General features: G+C 47.8%; 1 protein-coding gene across 3 annotated transcripts in view; it reads left to right on the forward strand.

Annotated features, from left to right (window-relative positions):
• Positions 1 to 1,774: 1,774 nt before the first annotated feature.
• rb1cc1 (RB1-inducible coiled-coil 1) overlaps positions 1,775 to 20,068 on the forward strand; it is a 168,494-nt gene continuing 150,200 nt past the window's right edge. For all 3 annotated transcript variants that reach the window (XM_055634081.1, XM_055634082.1, XM_055634083.1), the window contains exon 1: positions 1,775 to 1,899. The gene's annotated coding sequence lies outside the window, so the exon portion shown is untranslated. The remainder of the gene's footprint in view (positions 1,900 to 20,068) is intronic.

A 20,068-nucleotide genomic window follows, 5' to 3' on the forward strand; every position in this document is an offset into this window, starting at 1 on the left:
TCATCCAACCCCCTCTCACCTCCTCCAACCTCCTCTAGCCCCCTCCCTTCCCCCCCACCATCCCCCTCCTCTCCCACCTCCTCTCCCCAACCTATTCTCCTCTCTCCCCTCTTGCTTCCTCCCCCTCCCCCCCTCTCTCTCCCCCTACCTGCTACATTGAGGGAACTGGACCCAGCGGTCTCCTCTCGCCCACCCTGTCTACCCCTACTCCCCTCTCACCCCCAACCCCCCCCCCCCCCCCCCCCCGTGTGTGTGTGGGGTGGTTAGTGTGCGTGTGAAGCCACAGCATCCCCCCCCCCCCCCCCCACTGCACGCTGGGGGAAAAGACCCAGCGGGTCTGCACTTGGGCTAGTATGGTTTAAATCTAAGATCTTATAGCAGAGCAAGATGGGCTACTCCTGCGAAATGCAATGGGCTGACGTGTAATACGCTATGGAGGGGATCCTGGGCATTTTTCCACGCCCATTTTGGCAACCCGAGCCTACCTGATCCGACCCGACGTGTAATCAATGTTGCGGGGCAACAGTTTGTGTGGGTTAGATTCATAAATCTGTCAGTTCATACTTCTTGTCAAGAATAAAATTTGACTGGTAATTGTCTTTTTTAATGTTTTTTAAATCATTTATTTTTAAATGGCTCACAAACAGTGTTTGAGTTGATTTTGTAGTAACCGTAACCGACCTGACTCGCAGGGTAATTGACATTGCGGGGGACTTTTTGTGTGTGATATAGGGTTAGATTCATAATTCTGTTAGTTCATAATTCTCTTAATTCTTGTTAAAGAATAAAATGTTTATAAACACACATACATGAAAATTATATAAATGTATATAATCATATAACACACACAATTATATTCTGATCCAATAATGAACTTTATTTCAGACTAGACACGGGACATTAAATAAGAAACATTGTAAATAAGAAACATTGTAAACCTCCCCGCAACTTCACACACACTAGGCCTTATCCCCTCTCCCGCTGCCCCGGGCCCCACACTCCCTCTCCCGCTGCCCCGGGCCCCACACTCCCTCTCCCGCTGCCCCGGGCCCCACACTCCCTCTCCCGCTGCCCCGGGCCCCACACTCCCTCTCCCGCTGCCCCGGACCCCACACTCCCTCTCCCGCTGCCCCGGGCCGCGCACTCCCTCTCCCGCTGCCCCGGGCCGCGCACTCCCTCTCCCCGCTGCGGATCCAATCTTTGGCCGGAAGCAAGATGGCGGAAGATGGGTGAACAAGATGGCGGAGGCAGGTTGCTAAAATGAGTCATAAAATCGCCCATGAATCCGCCCATGAGCGTACTACACGTTTGCGTGAGAGTAACCCATCTTGCTTCGCTATGAGATCTTTGGTTTAAATAGACTGCATCACGGAAATAGGCTCCCCATGGTGTAATGTCGGTATTGGACACTAGATGGCGCTTACCTTTTCGATCTCATTTTCTAATTAGTTTAATTAATTAATGTGCAAGTATTGGCACTGACGAGTTATGACTTCCTTCTCAATTATATTTCATCTAAATCTGTGCATGAAATGTAACGTGGTGACGAAAGTTGATTTATAGGCACACCACAGCTACAGGACTATGGCCTTTACCCTCTTGACTTGATGGATGAATGGGCTGAGCGTGCGCGCTCCCGATGGCGGCGGCGGCGGAAACGCGCACGTACGGCCGCCCACGCCCACAATGCCGCGCGGCCAGGCCGACGTCACAGCCGCCCATCAGGGTGTTGACTCCGAAACAAAAACAGAGCGAAGGCGAGAGAGAGGAGAGAGAGAAGAGGAACAAACAAGCGGCGGTGCCGAGCGCAGCCATTCGCAGCCCAGCCCAGCCCGGCCCAGCCCGGCCGCCGGTGGCGGTGCTCCATGTCCAGCCGCCTCACCACCTGCACCGTCTCAGGTGAGCACCCGTTCCCCGGGGCAGGAGCGGAGCGGAGCGGGTTACCCGTGCGTCGGGCCTGGGCCTGGACCTGGACCTGGACCTGGGCGGCTGTCAGCGCGGATCCGCAGCGGACTCGAGCTCCACAGCCTCGCGATCCGGGCCTGGAGACGGCGGAGGGGAGGGCGGGTGGTCGGTCTGCGGCGAGGCGATCGAGACCCCAACCATCGACGCTCAGAATGAATGGAGTCCCGACCCTCCGTTTGTGCAGTTGTGAGGTCTGTCCCGGGCAGGAATGACTCAGCTACTGAGCGGGTTCACCTTCACAACCTTTATCAACAGTCAAAGTTTGTCAGCTTTGTCACTGCAATGTGTGTGGTTTCATCTTGCGGCTGGTGTGTGTGTAACGTTGAACAGAAATTCGTTTCTTGTACTCGGGCAGCTATTTAGTTGTGAAGTTGTGTATGTAAGTCTAGGTTGTGGCTAGGAATATATTGAATGCTAACTCTATACTTGTTCTAATATTTTCTTGTTAGTTGTTTGAGCATAAAACAAATTGCTGGTGAAATTCAGCGGCATCTGTCAAGGGAAATGGACAGACAACGTTTTTGGGGTGGACCCTTCTTTAAAGTATGAAGAAGTGTCCTGAAAAACCGGGTGCTGCTCAGTTCCTCCGGTATCTACAGCCCCTTGTGTCTCCTGTCATGTATTTGCCCTGTTTTGCTTGTTACTGTGTGCAGTCCAGCAGTTTGATTATTCAGCACGAAAGTTTAAAAGTGGAATACAAAGTTATGATGATGTATCCATTCGGTAGTTGCCTCTGGTTGTGTATTTATTAGCAATCACAAGGTATCAATGGTATGCATTTCGTGGTCTCTGTACTGTACACTGACATGACAATTAAAATTGAATCTGAATCAATAGACAATAGGTGTAGGAGTAGGCCATTCAGACCCTCGAGCCAGAACCGCCATTCAACATGATCATGGCTGATCATCCATTCAGTGTATCCTTTCAGTGTGGATGCGCTTATTATGTTCCAAATGGTTGTGGTATCCCCTTATCTGTACATTTCATTCATTATTTCCAGTTTTTTTTTTACTAAAATTGTTCACCAATCTCAGATCCTTTTTGAAGTTAATGAGCTGAAGCGAGCTGGATAACATCACAATGCCTCTGCTCCCCGCGGCAAGCTGCGCAGAATTTTGAACGTGCAGCCACGAGCTGCGAGTTACGTGGACCAGCCGCCCTCTTCCTGCCCCCCAGGGCTCTGCATTAAAGCCGTTGAACACGAGCTCAAGTCGTGCTGTGCGCTCCGCTGGCCTCCAAGTTCTACAACATGGCGGCGGCGGTCGTTATCGCAGTGCGGGGAAACGCAGTGGAAAAGTGGCCGTGGCGGCCGTCATAGGGGACAACCTCCTCTCCGCCTCCCCCGACTGATCGTCTGTCATGCTCTGGGTGCGCTCACCTCCTCTCCGTCTCCCCCGCCCAACGTCTGTCACGGTGGTGGGTTGACGATCCTCAGATCACTCCGGGCCTCGCTCTGGTCCACGCTGGCCACAGCCTAGCTCGGGCCTAGGCACCCGGTGGGGAGGCTTCTGCTCTATGACCTGGGGAGGTGCTGCCTCTACCAGCCCTCCCCTGTGACACAGCACCCCCCCCCCCCCCCTCAATCTCTACCCCCCCCCTCCCTCTGCCTCTCCATCTCCCCCCCCCCCCCCCCCCCTAGCCGCGCCTGCGAAGTTGGGGGGTTGTGTGTGAGTGGATCTGGCGGGAGATGGTATAAAAGGAGCAAATGAATAATATTAATATATCTAGGGGCGGGATTGTGTGTGCGTGAGGTGGTTAGTGTGTCTGTGTGATGTCGAAGGGGACGGGACCCAACGGGTCCCCCTTGGTATATATGTGTGTGTGTATGTATGTGTGTACACACACACACCACACACGGAGATATAGATATGGAGATAGATAGATATATATTTATTAGAAATGTGATTGAGTATGTTGGTAGGAATAGAGTTGATGTACATTAGATCTGTGTGTCTGGGTTAGAACTTACCTTTTTATTGTCTATTTTAGTCAAATTGTTAAGAGACCTACCGGAGATGGTTCAACACTGGACCTCATCTTAGGAAATGAGATTGAGCACATACTGAAGTGTCAGTGCATGAACGCTTAAGACTAGTGACCATAGTTCTATTAGTTTTAAAGTAGTTGTGGAGAAGGATAACACTGACCCATGTCAAGATCTGAAATTGGGTCGAATGTGAAGGCATTAGATGAGAACTTGCAGAGGTCAATTGGGAGGATCTGTTTGCAGGCAAGGATATGGTTGGCAAGTAAGAAGCTTTCAAAAATGAGAGAGCAAGAGTTGGGGCAGTGTTCTGTTGTTAGGGTGAAGGGCCAGGCTGGGAAGTTTAGAGAACTCTGGTTGACACGAGGTATAGAGGCTCTGGTCAGGAAACGGGAGGCATGGGTCAGATTAAGGCAGGGACAAGTGAATCTCTCTTCAAGTATCAGAAGTATAGGAGGTCACTAGGCAATCGCAAAGGGCAAAAAAAAAAAAAGAGGCCATGAGATGGAGTTGGCAGGCAAGGTAAAGGAAAATCCCAAGAGATTCTGTAGGTATATTAAGAGTAAAAGGGTAACTAGGGAAAGGACAGGTCCCCATAGATCAGCAAGGCTGACTTTGTATAGAGCCACAAGAGATGGCGGAGGATATTAAATGAGTATGTCTCACCCATTTTTACTGAGAAGATCCTGGAAACTAGAATCGAGGCATAAGAGTTTTAATGTCTATGATCGGATACAAATTGCAAAAGAATAAGATTGGAGGTTTTTAAGTACATTAAGGTGGGCAGGTCCCCAGGGATTGACCAACTGCATCCTTGTACTTTGTGCAAAGCTTGGAAGGAAATTGTGGAAGGCCTTGAGGGATTTACATCATGTTTACCAACCGATGAAGTTGCAGAACAATGGAGGTTAATAAGAGTCTTGACATGAAACATGACCCATTTCTTCTATCCAGAGATACTGCCTGTCCTGAGTTACTCCAACATTTTATGTCTATCTTTCGTGGTTAATATACTATTGTTTAAGAAGGGCACCAAAGGCAAGCTAGGGAACTACAAGCCAGTGAGATTTGCGTCAGTGGTGGGAAGGTTTAGTTCAGAGATACAGCATGGAACAGCATGGAAATGGGCCCTTTGGATCACTACTCCACACCTGCCCTGTTAGCGCTAGTTCTATGTTATCCCACTTTCCCATCTGGTCCCTGCATATTAGGGGCAATTTCACAGAGTCTGGTTGACCTACAAACCTGCATGTCTTTGGGATGTGGGAGGAAACCAGTGGAACATCGTCACAGGAAGAACATGCAAACTCTACATAGACTGTATCCTGGGTCAAGTTTAAACCCGGGTTTCTGCCCCGCTGAGGCCACTGTGCTGCCCTGTTGTTGGTGAGGATTCTTGGGGACAGTCTCTGCCAGCATTTGGATAATCAATGACTGATTAGGGATAGGAGAGCTTTGATGTGGGAAATCGTATCTCATCAACTTTTTTTTTTCTGTGAAGAGGATTTATAGGGGATATGAAGTCTATGTGGACAAATACGGGCTAGTCTGCAAGTATAATGCATGGATTCCTTGGTAAGCTAGCCAATTGGATTGAAAATTGGCCTGGAGGAAGTAGTCAAAGGGTGGTTGTGGAAGGTTTTTTTTCTTATTGGAGGCCTGTGAACAGTGGAGTGCTACAGGGTTTGCTCCATGGTCCTCTGTTGTTAGTTATCCAAATTGTTAATGGAGACAACACAATTAACATTGTCAGTAAATTTGCACATTGCACCAAAATTGATGGTAGAGTGGACAGGGAGGAAGGATATCCAAGTTTACAACGGGTCTAGATCAGTTTGGATGGTGGGCAAAGGCATGGCAAATAGAATCTAACTTTGACAAATGAGAGGCATTGCACTTTTGTATATCAAACTGAGGCAGGTGTTGCATAGTAAATTGTCGAACGCTGGCGAATTTTGTCAACTGCGATCTGAGTGTACAGGTGGCATGGTTTCCTGAAAGTGGCGAGTCAGGTGGAATTTGTAGTGAAGAAGGTGCTTGGCACATTTGCCTTCATTGGGAAGGGGATTGAATACAAAGTTGGGATTTCATGATGCAACTGTACAAATTGTTAGCGGTACCACAGCTGAAATACAATGTACAAGTCTGATCGCCTAGCTATGGGAAGGATGTAATTGAATTGGAAAGAGTGCCGAAGCAATGCACCAGGATATTACCTTGTCTTGCGGGCTTCAGTTATAAGGAGAGGTTGGATAGGCTGTGACGTTTTCTCGTTGGAGTTTGAGGGATGACCTGATTTGAAGTGCACAGGATTGAAATGGATAAAGTGACCGCTCAGTCTTTTTTCTCAGGGTAGACATTTCTGAAACTAGAGGGCACAGGCATAAGGTTAGAGGGGGGAGATTGAAGAGGGTCCTGGGGTGGGGGCGTTCTTCGCTCGTAGTACTCTTGCGTCAGATAGCATGGAAACAATAGCTTTTCACTGTACGTCTGTACACCTGACTGTAATAAACCAATACCAACTTGGATGGCAAGGATAAGGTGAGCCAAGGGGCCTGTACAGCTCTATCATTTTAGAATTGGCCTGAAATGTCGTCTGTTTATTTCCTGTCACAGATGTTGCCTGGCCTGCTAGGTTCCATTAGCAGTTTGTCTTTTGCTCAAGGTTCCAACATCTGTAGTCTCTTGTCAATCCTCGACAAAATTTATCTCACTCTTTTAAGCAGTTGGCACAATTCAGTGTGATGATGCAATATATGAAAATCTGCCTTTGTCCTGTGACCCTTGTCCAAAGGAACTGCCTAGTTCCCTGTTGAAAACACATAGCTGTCAACATTTCCATCCAGTAGATTGCTGCTCTCTGGCAAATAAGGCCAAATGTTCAGTCCTTTCATATTCTCTTCATAGTTTTTTTTTTAAAAAGGTTGACATCCACAGTCTCAAAACCTGTTTTGTGCACACAGATCAATTCTGTCCAACCTTTCCTCATTCATTATTTCTGTAAGTCAATTATTTTTTTAATGGAACCAGATTTTCTTTAATTAGTGCAATAGTGCTTGAGCAACATGGACAATTTGATGTGGATGTACAGACCTTTGTAGTAGCATTTAAGTTGCATCTTGAAAATGTCATTCAGTCAACACAGCAATTTGCAGTAGTATCTGAAGCAGTGCAGTTAATGTGCTCAATGCACTATTAATAGCTCTAAACTTTTGTGTGTTATAATGTTAATTAAATAGCCATTAAAACTGTCAATAGATCTGTTTGACTTTAAAATTATTTGCTAAAGTACTGTTCAAAGGCTACCGTATAAAATTAAAGCTCACAGGTGTTGACTAGCATGCTAGCATGGGTAGGCAATTGATTAAAAGATTGCAAAAAAGAAAAGATGGTTATGTTCATTTTGTGGACAGTGAGGTGCATCGGGAATAGTTAGTCATCAACTACACAATTCAACGATAAGCATGCTTTTAAAAATCAGTGTTTTCAACAAAATATCTTTGTTTAAATGTTACAGCAGGTTATAGTTACTTTTAAAATTAGACTCTGCATAAATGCTCGAGAAACCATGAAGCAGCTGTTTTCTTTCTGCACAAGCTGTGGACAGACCTGGTGCTTGACTCGCTGCATGTATTGTGAAATGGTTGGGTGATGATAAGGGATTGTAGATACCTTTTTGTTTTTACCAAACGTGTGCTTCATGAACACAGCAATGGGTTGTCATTTTTGCCAACTTTCCTCAGTGAAAGACATTTTTGTACAATAAGCACTCTCTTTAAAGGAGCCTTTTAGAACGGATTTCTGTTATAGCGGGTGGACCTAGCGTTGCTACCTCAAGCACGCAAAGTGCACTTGAGCGCTTTTCTTCACCAGCTGCAGGACGATCCAGTTGACATGATTGTTGTTGCGGCTCATGTTGTAGCCGTTGGCTGGCTCCGTTCTCTTTAGGTTGCTCTCAACAACAGGGATGCACTTGGTCACCGTGGGTCTCACTCCCCTTTCGCCAGCTGCAGCTTTTTCTCGTTGGCTGTTGCTTTGTCCACTGCTGCCTCCTCCTCCCCACAGAGTCACTGGCATACTCCACCCTGGAAGATGTCAGCGACTGCAGGAGAGGAGGAGGAGGAAGCTGTGATGGAGGGGGGAGTGGCAGAGCAGGCAAAGCAACGGGAGGAGGAGGTGGCAGTGGAGTGAACGAGTGGACAAAGCTATGGCCTACAGGAAGAAATGGCAAATGGCGTTGGCAGCGGCCTGAAGAAAGTGCTGTCAGCCAAGGAACTACATTGAGCTGTAACCGCAGCTGTGTCAACTGGACGGTATGGCAGCTGGTGAAGAAGGACTCGCTGGTGCAGACCAGTGGCATTGGCTCCTAGTTTTAAGGTGAAACGACAGTAACTCAGCAGACTGAATCGGTCTGAAGAACGGCCCCGACCTGAAACATCACCTATCGAGGTTCTCCAGAGATGCTGCCTTACTCCATCACTTTGTGTCCTTTTGTGTATTAACCAGCATCAACAGTTCGTTGTTTCTACCACATACAACGATAATACCGTTCTCTGTTATAGCGGACAATTGGCAATAACAGACACCACTCTTCTCCCTCATGGTCTAAAATGAGAGTTTACTGTAATTAAATGGATACTCAACAGTCATCTTTTCATCTACATTTGTGTATGAAATTAAGCATTGTCTGAAAGTGAGCTATGATGAGGGGACAAACTGGAAGAGATTCAGATATGTTAATAAGCAAATGGGTGGAACATTTTCTAAGAGAGCATGATGTGAAATTGTGAGCTTATTCAGTTTAATTGGAAGAATAGAAGGGTAATTTATGAGGAACCATGATGGTTCATAAAATCCACTAAGCATATGTGCAATATAACCACCAACAAGAAAGGCAAAGAAGATAGTTTGGCCACCTTTAATGCAAGGCAACTGGAGTAAAATAACAAAGTGATCCTGTGACTACACAAGGCAGTTTTGATATCCTTGATTTCAAGGCGATTCTTTTTTTTTTCCTTTGACGATTGCACCTTTTCATGAAATGTGTTTCCTGAGAACGAAAAAGAGTGAATTGTGATCACTGGAATCCAAAATAAACTGGCATTTTAGTTCTTAACCTTTTAGCCTGTCAACATTCAATTCCATATTGGTGGCACAGTGGGGCAGCAGTAGAGCTACTGTCTCTCAGTACCAAAGATCAAGTTAGATCCTGACGGCGGGCGGTGTCTGTACGCAGTCTACACATTCCCCCTGCGCCCGTGTACGTTTTTTTTCCAGGTGCCCCGGTTTCTTCCCACATTACAAAGACGTGGAGGTTTATAGGTTAATTGACCTCTAAATTTGCCCTAGTGCGTAGGATGCAAAAGTGGGATAACTTAGATCTCGTGTGCGGGTGATCGATGGTCGCATGGACTCTGTGGGGCAAAAGGGCCTATTTCCATGCTGTATCTAGAACTAAACGAAGAATAAGGGGTGATCTTATCAAGACCTATGTAATTGAATGCTTACAGGCTATTTTGTCAGGCTAAAAGGTTGAGAACTGGAAAGCCCAGTTTCACAATGTTTAAGAAGAGACTTAAAGTCTGAAGTCTGAAGAAGGGTTTCGGCCCGAAACGTTGCCTATTTCCTTCGCTCCATAGATGCTGCTGCACCCGCTGAGTTTCTCCAGCTTTTTTGTGTAACCCCCAGTTTCACAATGTTGGATTAGATTGATATGGGAAATTTCCGTATGAAGAGTTTAAAATCTTTGGGATTCGCTACATTAGAATGGTGTGGTTGTTCAATTATTGTCTGCAATTAATGATGAGGTTGATAGTCTTTTGGTCTATTAGGGATGCAAAAATGTACAAGGTTGGCAAGAAAATGTTCTTGAGAGATGGGATCAGCCTTCTGAACCACTCATCTTATTCCTGGAGGTGCTGCCAAGTAATCTTCCTCATAACTTTATCTTATTGATTACTTTGTCATTATACTTTAATGTCATTGTGCACTACTATCAAGAGAGTCATGAGTGTTTTGTCATGGGACCCAGATAGAACAATGAAATTCCTACTTGCTGCACCACAACATAATATGTAAACATAGTACACTGTAAACAATATGATAAACAAGAGACCAAAAAAAGTTCAGTGTACACACACACACACACACACACACACACACACACACACACACACACACACACACACACACGTAGTGCAACAATAATAATAGTCTATTGAAGTTCAGACCTTATTTGAGGTTGTAGTGTTTAATAGCCTGATGGCTGTAGGGAAGAAGCTGTTCCTGAACCTGGACGTTACAGTTTTCCGGCTCCTTTACATTCTTCCCGATGACGGGTGAAATGAGTGTGTGGCCAGGATGGTGTGGGTCTCTGATGATGCTGGCTGCCTTTTTGAGGCAGCGATTCCGATAAATCCCTTCGATGGTGGGGAGGTCAGAGCCGAAGATGGACTGGGCAGTGGTCACAACTTTTGCAGTCTTTTCCGCTTCCGAGCGTTCAAGTTGCTGAACCAGGCCATGATGCAACAAGTCAATGTGCTCTCTACTGTACACCTGTAGAAGTTCAAGATAATCCTCTCTGACATACTGAATCTCCATAATCTTCTCAGGAGGTAGAGGGGTTGATGTGCTTTATTTATAATTGCACCAGTGTCTTGGGTCCAGGAAAGATCTTCGGAAATATGCACGCCCAGGAATATGAAGTTTTTTACTCTTTGGGATTGTGTGTCCTCCTCTTTCCTCTTCCAAAGTCCACAATCAGTTCAGTGGTTTGACTGATATTGAGAGCCAGGTTGCTGGGCTGGCACCATTTGGGCTGGTCAATCGGTCCATCTCACTTCTATACTCTGACTTGTCATCATCTGTAATTCGTTCAACAAGGGTGGTGTCGTCGGCGAACTTGAAGATCGAGTTTGCACTGTGTCTGGCTACACAGTATAGAGTGAGTAGAGCAGGGGGCTGAGCACGCAGCCTTGAGGTGCTCCTGTACTGATTGTTAATGAGGAAGAAGTATTTCTGCCAATTCGAACAGACTGTGGTCTGTGGATGAGGAAGTCGGGGATCCAATTGCAGAGGGATGCGGAGAGACCCAGTTCCGTGAGCTTGGTAACCAGCTTTATTAAAAAAAAATCTAATATTTATTCAAATATTAAAATAATATGTACAGTAAAAAACAAAACAGAACCCACCACCATAATACACGACAAACAATAATCCTTTATACAACTATCTTGTACTCCTTGTCAAGGATGCATTCAACCCCCTGCAGTGCCCAGCGGTCCCGGAAATCCCCCAGGGCGCCCGTGGATAGTGCGTAGTCATTCTCTAAGATCACCCGGGCATGGACGTAATGATAACCAGCTTTTTTTTTTTTAAATCAAAAATATTTATTCAAACATTAAAATAGTATTTACAACACAATAAAACAAAACTGAACCTACCACCATAGTACAAGACAAAACAAATATACCAAGTAAACTACTAAACAACTATATCACAATCCTTGTCCAGGATACACTCAACCCCCCTCGCTGCCCAACGGTTCCAGAAACCCCCCAGGGTGCCCGTGGACAGCGCACAGTCCCTCTCCAGTACCACCCGGGCGCGGACATGATAACCAGCTTAGAGGGAATGATGGTATTGAATGCCAAACTCTAGTCTATAAACAACAGCCTGACATAAGTGTTTTTGTTGTCTAAATGGTCCAGTGCGGAGTGGAGAGCCAGTGAGATCGCATCCTCAGTTGACCTGTTGTGACGGTAGGGGGACTGTAATGGATCGGGGTTCTTGGTGAGGTAGGAGTTGATATGTACCATAATCAGCCTCTCAAAGCACTTCATCACCACGGACGTTAGCGCCAATGGTCGATAGTCGTTGAGGCACGTCGCCTTACTCTTCTTGAGCAAAGGTATTATTGACGCCTTCTTAAAGCAGGTGGGAACCTCAGACCTCAATATTGAGAGGTTGATACTGTCTGTAAAAGCTCCAGCCAGGGTCTGCACAGGTTTGGAGAACTCAACCAGGTATACCATCAGGTTCAGGCACTTTCCGAGGGTTCACTCCCCCGAAGGATCTTCTGACGTCGGCCCCTATGACTGTAATACCATCGGGGCGTATGGGGGCTCGGGAAGGCACATCAGTGTTCTCCCTATCAAAGCATACGTAGAACGCATTGAGCTCATCAGGGAGTGATGCTTCGTTATACTGATATGAGAGGGCGTGTTAATGGTGATGAGGTAGCTACATTATAGGTTGCATGCATAAACCATCTACATCCTTTCCCATACAATTTAAACAAAGTTGCAAGAATAGCAGGTTAATTATACAGGACCTGCAAAACTAAGCGAAGTCTCCGTAGCGATCCGGAGCTTTGACAATCCGACCCGAGCGAGTGCGCACAGCACCTTCACCCTCCCCACCCGAAAGAAGAGAGGGCGGAACGGGAACAGGAACAGGGGGGAAGGAGAAGGCCGGCGGGGACCCCGGCTGCAAGGGGGAACCAGCAGGCACCGGGGAACCAGGAGAGAGAGAAGGGGAGGAACGAGCGGCAGGTGGAGAGAGAGAGAGAGAGACGGGCAGGAGGCGAGCGGACCGGAGACCGGGAAGGGCAGAGGGAGGAAGGCGAGGGACGCGAACCGACGAAGGCATGTTACGTGCAGAGGGCATCTTACTGGAGGGGGGCACCGCAGGCGGGGGAGAATAAGGAACAGCAGGAGGAGGTTTCGGCTCTCTGACCGCCAACAGGTGCTGGCGGCTGCGACGGTAGATGGTGCCCTCATAGTCCACTAAGTAGGAACGCGGCGAATCGTCGACCCCCACCACGGTAGCGAGCTTGGAGAAACCGGTAGACGTCTGCAAACGGACGACCTGGCCTGGCAGTAGTGGGGAAAGAGGACGGCTGGACTTGTCGTGCGAGCGGCGCTGGATTTCGTGCTTCTGAGCAATTCGCTGCTGGACTGCAGGACCCTGGGCACCAGAGTTTGCTGGGCAATCGGCATCGGAGGGCGAATAACGCGGGACATGAGCCGTTGGGCAGGCGATTTCATGGTACAGTCTCTGGATATATTCCGAAGGTTCAACAACCCTTGGTAGAAATCACCATTAGAGAGATAGGACTGTTCGAGCAGGTGCTTTGCACTGCGCACAGCGAGCTCAGCCAGGCCATTACTCTGCGGGTAATCTGGACTGCTGGTGTAATGATCGAAGTTCCACTTTGTAGCGAAGGCTTTGAACTCAGCGCTAGTGAACTGGTGGCCGTTGTCAGTCTGTAACCGGACAGGAGATCCGAACGTTGCGAAGTGGCGACGGAGCTTGCGGATGACCATCTCCGAGGTGATGGCAGGGAGAAGGTCCACCTCGAACCAATTTGAGTAAGAATCCACCAAAACGAGGTATTGCTTTCTACGCCATTCAAAAATGTCGGCAGCCAGCGAGGACCATGGCACGTCAGGGGCAGGCTGTTGTAGCAGCGGCTGACGCTGCTGATGCGGGGCAAGAGAGTTGTAGTCCGGGCAGGAGGCCACTCTGGCCTTGATGTACTTCTCCATGCCAGGCCAATAGTACTGTTCCTGGGCATGCGAGACGGTGGCGTCAGCCCCTGGATGCCCCATGTGGGCAGCATTGAAGTACAGGTCGTATAGTGAGGCAAGGACGACTACTTTGTGGCCCTTGATGATAATGCCATCGATGAGCACCAGCTCATCACGAACCAGGAAGAAGGGGTGAACGCCAGCAGGTAAAGAGGTGCGTTTGACAGGCCATCCACGCCTGATGACAGCGGCAAGCTGTTGTAGATCGGGGTCGTCGGCGGTGTGTGCAGCCAGGCATTGGAGCTGCTTGGAAGGGACAAAATTCACGTTCAGCACCAGCAGGTCATCCTGTTCGAAGGGGTGCTGGACACGTGAGGTCCGGGGGGCCCGGGACAGCGCGTCAGCCACATGTATCTCGGTGCCCCTTTTGTAGACTATTTTAAAGTCAAAGCGCTGCAGCTGCAGCATCATCCGCTGCAGCCTGGCGGGAGCAGCGTGGATAGGTTTGTTTAGGATCGTCGCCAGGGTTTGGTGATCCGTCTCGACAGTGAAACTGTTGCCAAAAAGGAAGTCTCGAAACTTTGAACAAGCGAACACAACTGCCAGCAGCTCCTTCTCAATCTGCGCGTAGCGCTGCTCCGTGTCCGTCATGGTCCTAGAGGCATAGGAAACCGGCTGTAGGGAGCCATCATCGTGCGGCTGCAGGCAAGCAGCACCCAGGCCAAAACGTGAGGCGTCACACGTCACCACCACCGGACGCTGCAAATCAAAGAACCTCAGAGTGGGTGTGCTGATCAGCTTCTTCTTCAACAGGTCAAAAGCTTGCTGGTGGTGTGGGAACCAGGACCAGGCAATGTCTTTTTTAGTAAGCTGTCTTAGGGGCGCGCTCAGCTCGCTGAGGTCAGGAATGAACTTGCCCAGGTAGTTGAGCATGCCCAGGAAGCGCTGTAGACCGGCAATATCAGTGGGGGCAGGCAGTTCAGAGATTGCGTTCGTCTTTTGGGGGTCGGGCTTCAACCCTTTTGCCGTGAAAATGTGGCCAACGTACGGGACCTCAGGTACACGGAAACGGCATTTTGACGGGTTCAACTTGAGATTTACCTGCCTGGCGTGGTCCAGGATTCTGCGGAGGTTGCGGTCATGCTCAGCCACATCTCTGCCGTAGACCAGAATGTCGTCCACAATAATCGCACAGGGCAGACCTGCAAACAGTTGCTCCATGGAGCGCTGGAATACCTCGCTAGCGGAGTTGATGCCAAACGGCATCCGCAAGAATTTAAACCTGCCGAAGGGTGTACCGAAGGTTGTTAAGTCAGAGGAGCGTTTGTCCAGGGGTATTTGCCAAAATGAACTCCTGGCGTCGAGGACGGAAAACACCGTTGCTTGTCCGACTTGGGCGGCGACGTCTTCAACGGTCCGCATTGGGTAGTGGGGCCGCTTGATTGCTAAGTTCAAATCCTTGGGGTTGATGCATACCCGTATCTCATCCTTTCCTTTCTTCATCGTGGCGACCATGGTGGAGACCCACTCGGTGGGCTCGCTGACTGACGCCAGAACACCCATATCGACCATGTCCTTTAGCATAGCCTCCACCTTGCCCTTCATGGCGAATGACACTCTGTGCGGCGGGCGAATTACAGGCATCACGGAGGGGTCAGTTGCAATCTTGTACACTAGCGGCAGCTTCCCCAGCTTACCGTCAAAAAGGTCTGGATACTCGGATAGCGGATCCATCACAGCTTGAACCTCGTGAACTGTCCGGTCGAAAGACACCAGACCGAGATCCTGGCAGGTCTGGTTGCTCAGCAAGGTGACACAGTCGCAATCCAGAATAAAGAACGACAGGTCACAGGATGATTTCTGCAGCACACAGTGGAAAGTGGCCCTCCCCACAGGTGTTAGTTCCTCTCCCCCATAGGCACGCAAAACAGAGCGATCGGCAGTCAACAGCTCATTATTTCTTATCTGTTGAACAGTGATGTTGACATAACATTCACTTTTGCACCCGTATCCAGCTTCGCAGAGAAGGACTTGTTGTTCACCGTAATGAGCACAGAAGGATCAGGGAGGCTAGAGTGGCTGTGAAGGAGAGTGTAAACACTTGACTCTCCCATGGAATATTCGATCACGGAGTCGTGGGCAGTGTCGGCAGTAGACTGAGAGTCCATCTCACTATCAAGTTGCTGAAGGTTGTTTAGAATTTGCCTAGTAGTGGTGGAACTTTCCCACGGGAACTGCATGCGGCAGCAAAATGATTCATTTTCTTACAGAAATTGCAGGATTTTCCGAAAGCCGGGCACGGAGACCGCACGGGGTGGGCATAGTTACAATTAGGACACTTAGGTGCCCGCGGGTCCCGAGACGTACGGGCGGGCCGCGGTGGAGGGCGGGAGCTGTCCTGCAAACGTCGTGGCCCTGTAACACCAGTTACACCAGTCAGATTGACAGCGCGGCTGTCAGATCCCCTCACCCCATGCGTAGGGGCTACCACCTCGGCGATGCGACACGCATGCATTGCCTGAGTCAGGGTCAGGTCAGGTCGTTGCAGCAAATCAGCACGTAACTTCTGGTCTAACATGCCAGTAACTAGAATGTCTCTGGTGAGCTGATCACCCATATTTTTGAAACGGCACTGCTGAGCAAGGTAGCGCAGGTCAGCGATGAAACACTCGACAGGTTCTTCTGGCTGTTGCTTCCGCGAGAAAAACCTAGCCCGCTCCAATATGCGGTTGGAGGGCAGGTCGCAAATCTCGGCAAATTTACGCAAAAGACATACCGGGTCGTCGGCAGATTCAGCTGGCACGACGAGCTGGCCGTTGTCATCCAGGACCGCTGGATCATAGACGAAAGCCCGAGCTCTCTTCATGGCATCGGGACCTGCTAGATTAAGCAGGAGGGAGGCACGGACCGCAGCTGGGTCATTTCTGTGCGCAATATTGACGAAGTGAGTGTAGTCCATTACAAAAGTAGCCCATCGCTCCGCAATGTCCGCATCAAAGACAAGGGGAGAAGGTTTCCTGCACGAGGAGGCCATCAAACTGATAGGGAATACCGGGCAAAAAGAAAAGAAAACCGGTAAACGGGAGGCGCGAGTCTAACTAACTATCTGACACCATGTAAAGGGACTTAGTCTGACACACTGTAACCTTTACTAGAGTCTTTATTATAGCTCATGGCACACACGTCCCAGCACTGGCTGCACCCCCCCCCCCCCCCCCCCCCCCCCCCCGAGGCAGAGAATTCCACAGATTCACATTTCTCTGTGAGAAAAAGTGTTTCCTCGTCTCCATCCTAAATAGCTTACCTTTCTGAAACTGTGGCCAATGGTTCTGGACTCCCCCCAACATCAGGAACATATTTCCTGCCTCTAACATGTCCGAACCCTTAATAATCTTATGTGTTTCAATAAGATCCTTCTAAACTCCAGAGTATACAAGCCCAGCCACTCCATATTCTCAGCATTTGACAGTCCCGTCATCAATGGAATTAACCTTGTAAACCTACGCTGCATTCCCTCAATAGCAAGAATGGCAAATTAGAGGACCAAAACTGCATACCATACTCCCGGTGTGGTCTCACTAGGGCCCAATACAACTGCAGAAGGACTTCTTTACTCAACTCTTGTTATAAAGACCAACATGCCATTCGCTTTCTTCACTGCCTGCTCTACCTGCATGCTTACTTTCATTGACTGATGGACAAAGACCCCCAGATCCCTTTGTACTTCCCCTTTTCCCAATTTGACACCAGTTAGTGACGAGATAAGAGACTTTTTCAAAATGTTTTCTGTTTTCCTTCAACAAGTAGATTGTATGTTTTTTGGTACAACGGCTTTACTTAAGAGAAGAGGATAACATTACAGGCAATTTAATTTGGTATGTGGAAATGCTTCTGAATTTGAGATCAAATTTGTGCTTTTAAAAATACAAATGCTGGAAACGCTCAGTGGCATCTGTCAAAATAGAAACAGTTAACATTTCAGTTGAAATAGGCTAAGTTGCAACTTTGCTCTAAAGGAAAATGACATGGTGTTCCTCAACCTTGCACTGGAAGCTGAAATTGACCCTGTGGATTGAAAAATAGTCGGTATATTTATTTGGCTTGTCCAAATGGTACAGAAGAGTTGAGACCAATATTGATCAGGCATCTGATCTAACGCTCAGGAATGTAAGAGGCTGAAGAGAGTGGTGGATTCTGCCCAGTCCATCATGTGTACAATCCTCATTATAAACAACATCTTGCAAGCAGGAATTTAATTGACCTTATACCTTGGCATACGTACATATACCAAATAAACTCTGTTTGAAGTGATGCTAGAGGCAGATACAGTTGCAGCATTTAAAAGATGATTGGGTAGGTGCTTGGATAGGAAAGAGGTATAGGGATATGGGCATTATGTAGGCAATTGACATTCGTATAGATGGACATCACAGTTGGCATGGATGAGGGGCTGAAAGGCCTTTTTTCTGTGCTGTGCGATTCAGATTCTCTATGATATGCATAGCCATGCACAGGGGGCGCTGTCCTGTGCATGGCTGCCCAGCCAGCAGCTGTCTGTCTTTTCATCTTTTTATTTTTTATTTTAGTTAGTTAAGTGTTTTGTTTGGAGGTCTAGACTTTTTTTATGTGGGGTGGGGGGGGGAGGGGGAAGGGGGGAAACTATCTTTCAGGGTCCCTACCTGGTCGGAGAGGCAGCTTTTCTCCGGGCTGCAGCTTTGACCCGTCCTCGCGGCCTACCAGCAGGCCTGGAGCGGCGTTTCCTGTCGGGGACCGCCCAGAACCTCGGCTTCGGCGGCGGCACAGCGCTGGAGCGCTATCGCGGAGCGGGCGATGCCTTGCCCGGGTCGCCGCGCTGGAGCTCCGGTGAGCTGAGGATCGCTGGGGAAAACATCGCGGAGCTGCGGGACTGTGGAGCGACCAGCTTCGGGCAGCAGCGCTGAACTTTACACCGGGAGCCTGGGATCTCTAGATGAGATCGCCAGTTGTGGAGCTCCAACCTCCATGCCCAAATGCCTTTTCAATGGTGTTATAGTACCTGCCATATCCCCTGGCAGCTTGTTTCATATACCCATCAACCTGTGTGGAATAAGGTTGTTCTTCAGATTCCTATTAAATATTTTTTCATCTAACCTTAAACCTATGTCCTCTGGTACAAGACACACCAGATTCCCCTGCTCTGGGTATTCAAAGTGAAGTGCAAGCCAAAAGACTATCTATATATAGAGAAGGCAGACAAAAATGCTGGAGAAACTCAGCGGGTGAGGCAGCATCTATGGAACGAAGGAAATAGGCAACGTTTTGGGTCGAGACCTTTCTTATAGAGAGAAGTTAAGACAGATCAGGTGAGAAAGGCATTCGGACAAGTATAGTAATAGAAACATAGAAACATAGAAATTAGGTGCAGGAGTAGGCCATTCGGCCCTTCGAGCCTGCACCGCCATTCAATATGATCATGGCTGATCATCCAACTCAGTATCCCGTACCTGCCTTCTCTCCATACCCCCTGATCCCCTTAGCCAGAAGGGCCACATCTAACTCCCTTAAATATAGCCAATGAACTGGCCTCAACTACCTTCTGTGGCAGAGAGTTCCAGAGATTCACCACACTAATGGGATACGATGAGTGAGCAGTTTACCTTGAATTGGAAAATTCAGTGTTCAGTGCAAAATGATGAGACTGAAGATTTTGATCTTTTAAATTACATTGGGATTCAATATGGCAGTGAAGGAGGCCACCAACAGGCAGGACAGCATGAGGGTGTGATTGATAATCAAAAGGCCATGCAACAGGAAGCTCAGGATCACCCCCTGTGGACTGAGCACAGATGTTTCATAAAGTGATCACCCAATCTGTTTTGTTTCTCTAGTGTAGGCTGCATTTAGAAAACGGCTATGATAAATGAAATGTTAACAACATTGGTTAAGCCAGTGTCATGTATCTTGTATTACATGTAACATGGTGTTATTAACAATAAAATAACATACAGTTATCAGTGATACAACAGGGAGGGTTAAATGCTGCAGCAATTTATTATTGCTATGTGTACCTTTAGACAAGTGGAGGATAGGGTGAGAGTGGCACCAACATATATGGAAAAGATCTTGCTGTAGGAAGATGTAGCATGGCCTTTTGAACCATTGAAATTGTCTACTTACTAAAAGACACTTGTAATGTTACTGGCAGGAAACACATGCTGACAAGGCAAGACATTGGCGAAGGCATCCAAAAAAGTATCCCTTTTTTTGAGAAAAAAATAAGGAACAAGGAATGAGGAAGAACTGATAATTAAAGTAAATTGGTATATTGATTAATCACATTGGCTGGGACGAATGCATTTGGAAGTGAAAACAGAATTTTGTTTTAATATTTGACATTTTTTAAATTGGTAAATTTAAATAATCTTAAATTCAGCAGGTACTTAAAGATACATATGAAATCAATGCTGAGATGCATGGAATATGTGCAACAGAGCAAATGGATTGTCCCAGAAATTGACAACTCTTGATATATATATATATGGTAAATCTGCACATGATGTGCTGCAAAAAAAAGAGAAAGATTGAGTTGTAGGTGGTTTTCATATCA

The sequence above is a fragment of the Leucoraja erinacea genome, chromosome 4 (genome assembly GCF_028641065.1).
Source record: "Leucoraja erinacea ecotype New England chromosome 4, Leri_hhj_1, whole genome shotgun sequence".
Lineage (NCBI taxonomy): Eukaryota > Metazoa > Chordata > Chondrichthyes > Rajiformes > Rajidae > Leucoraja > Leucoraja erinaceus.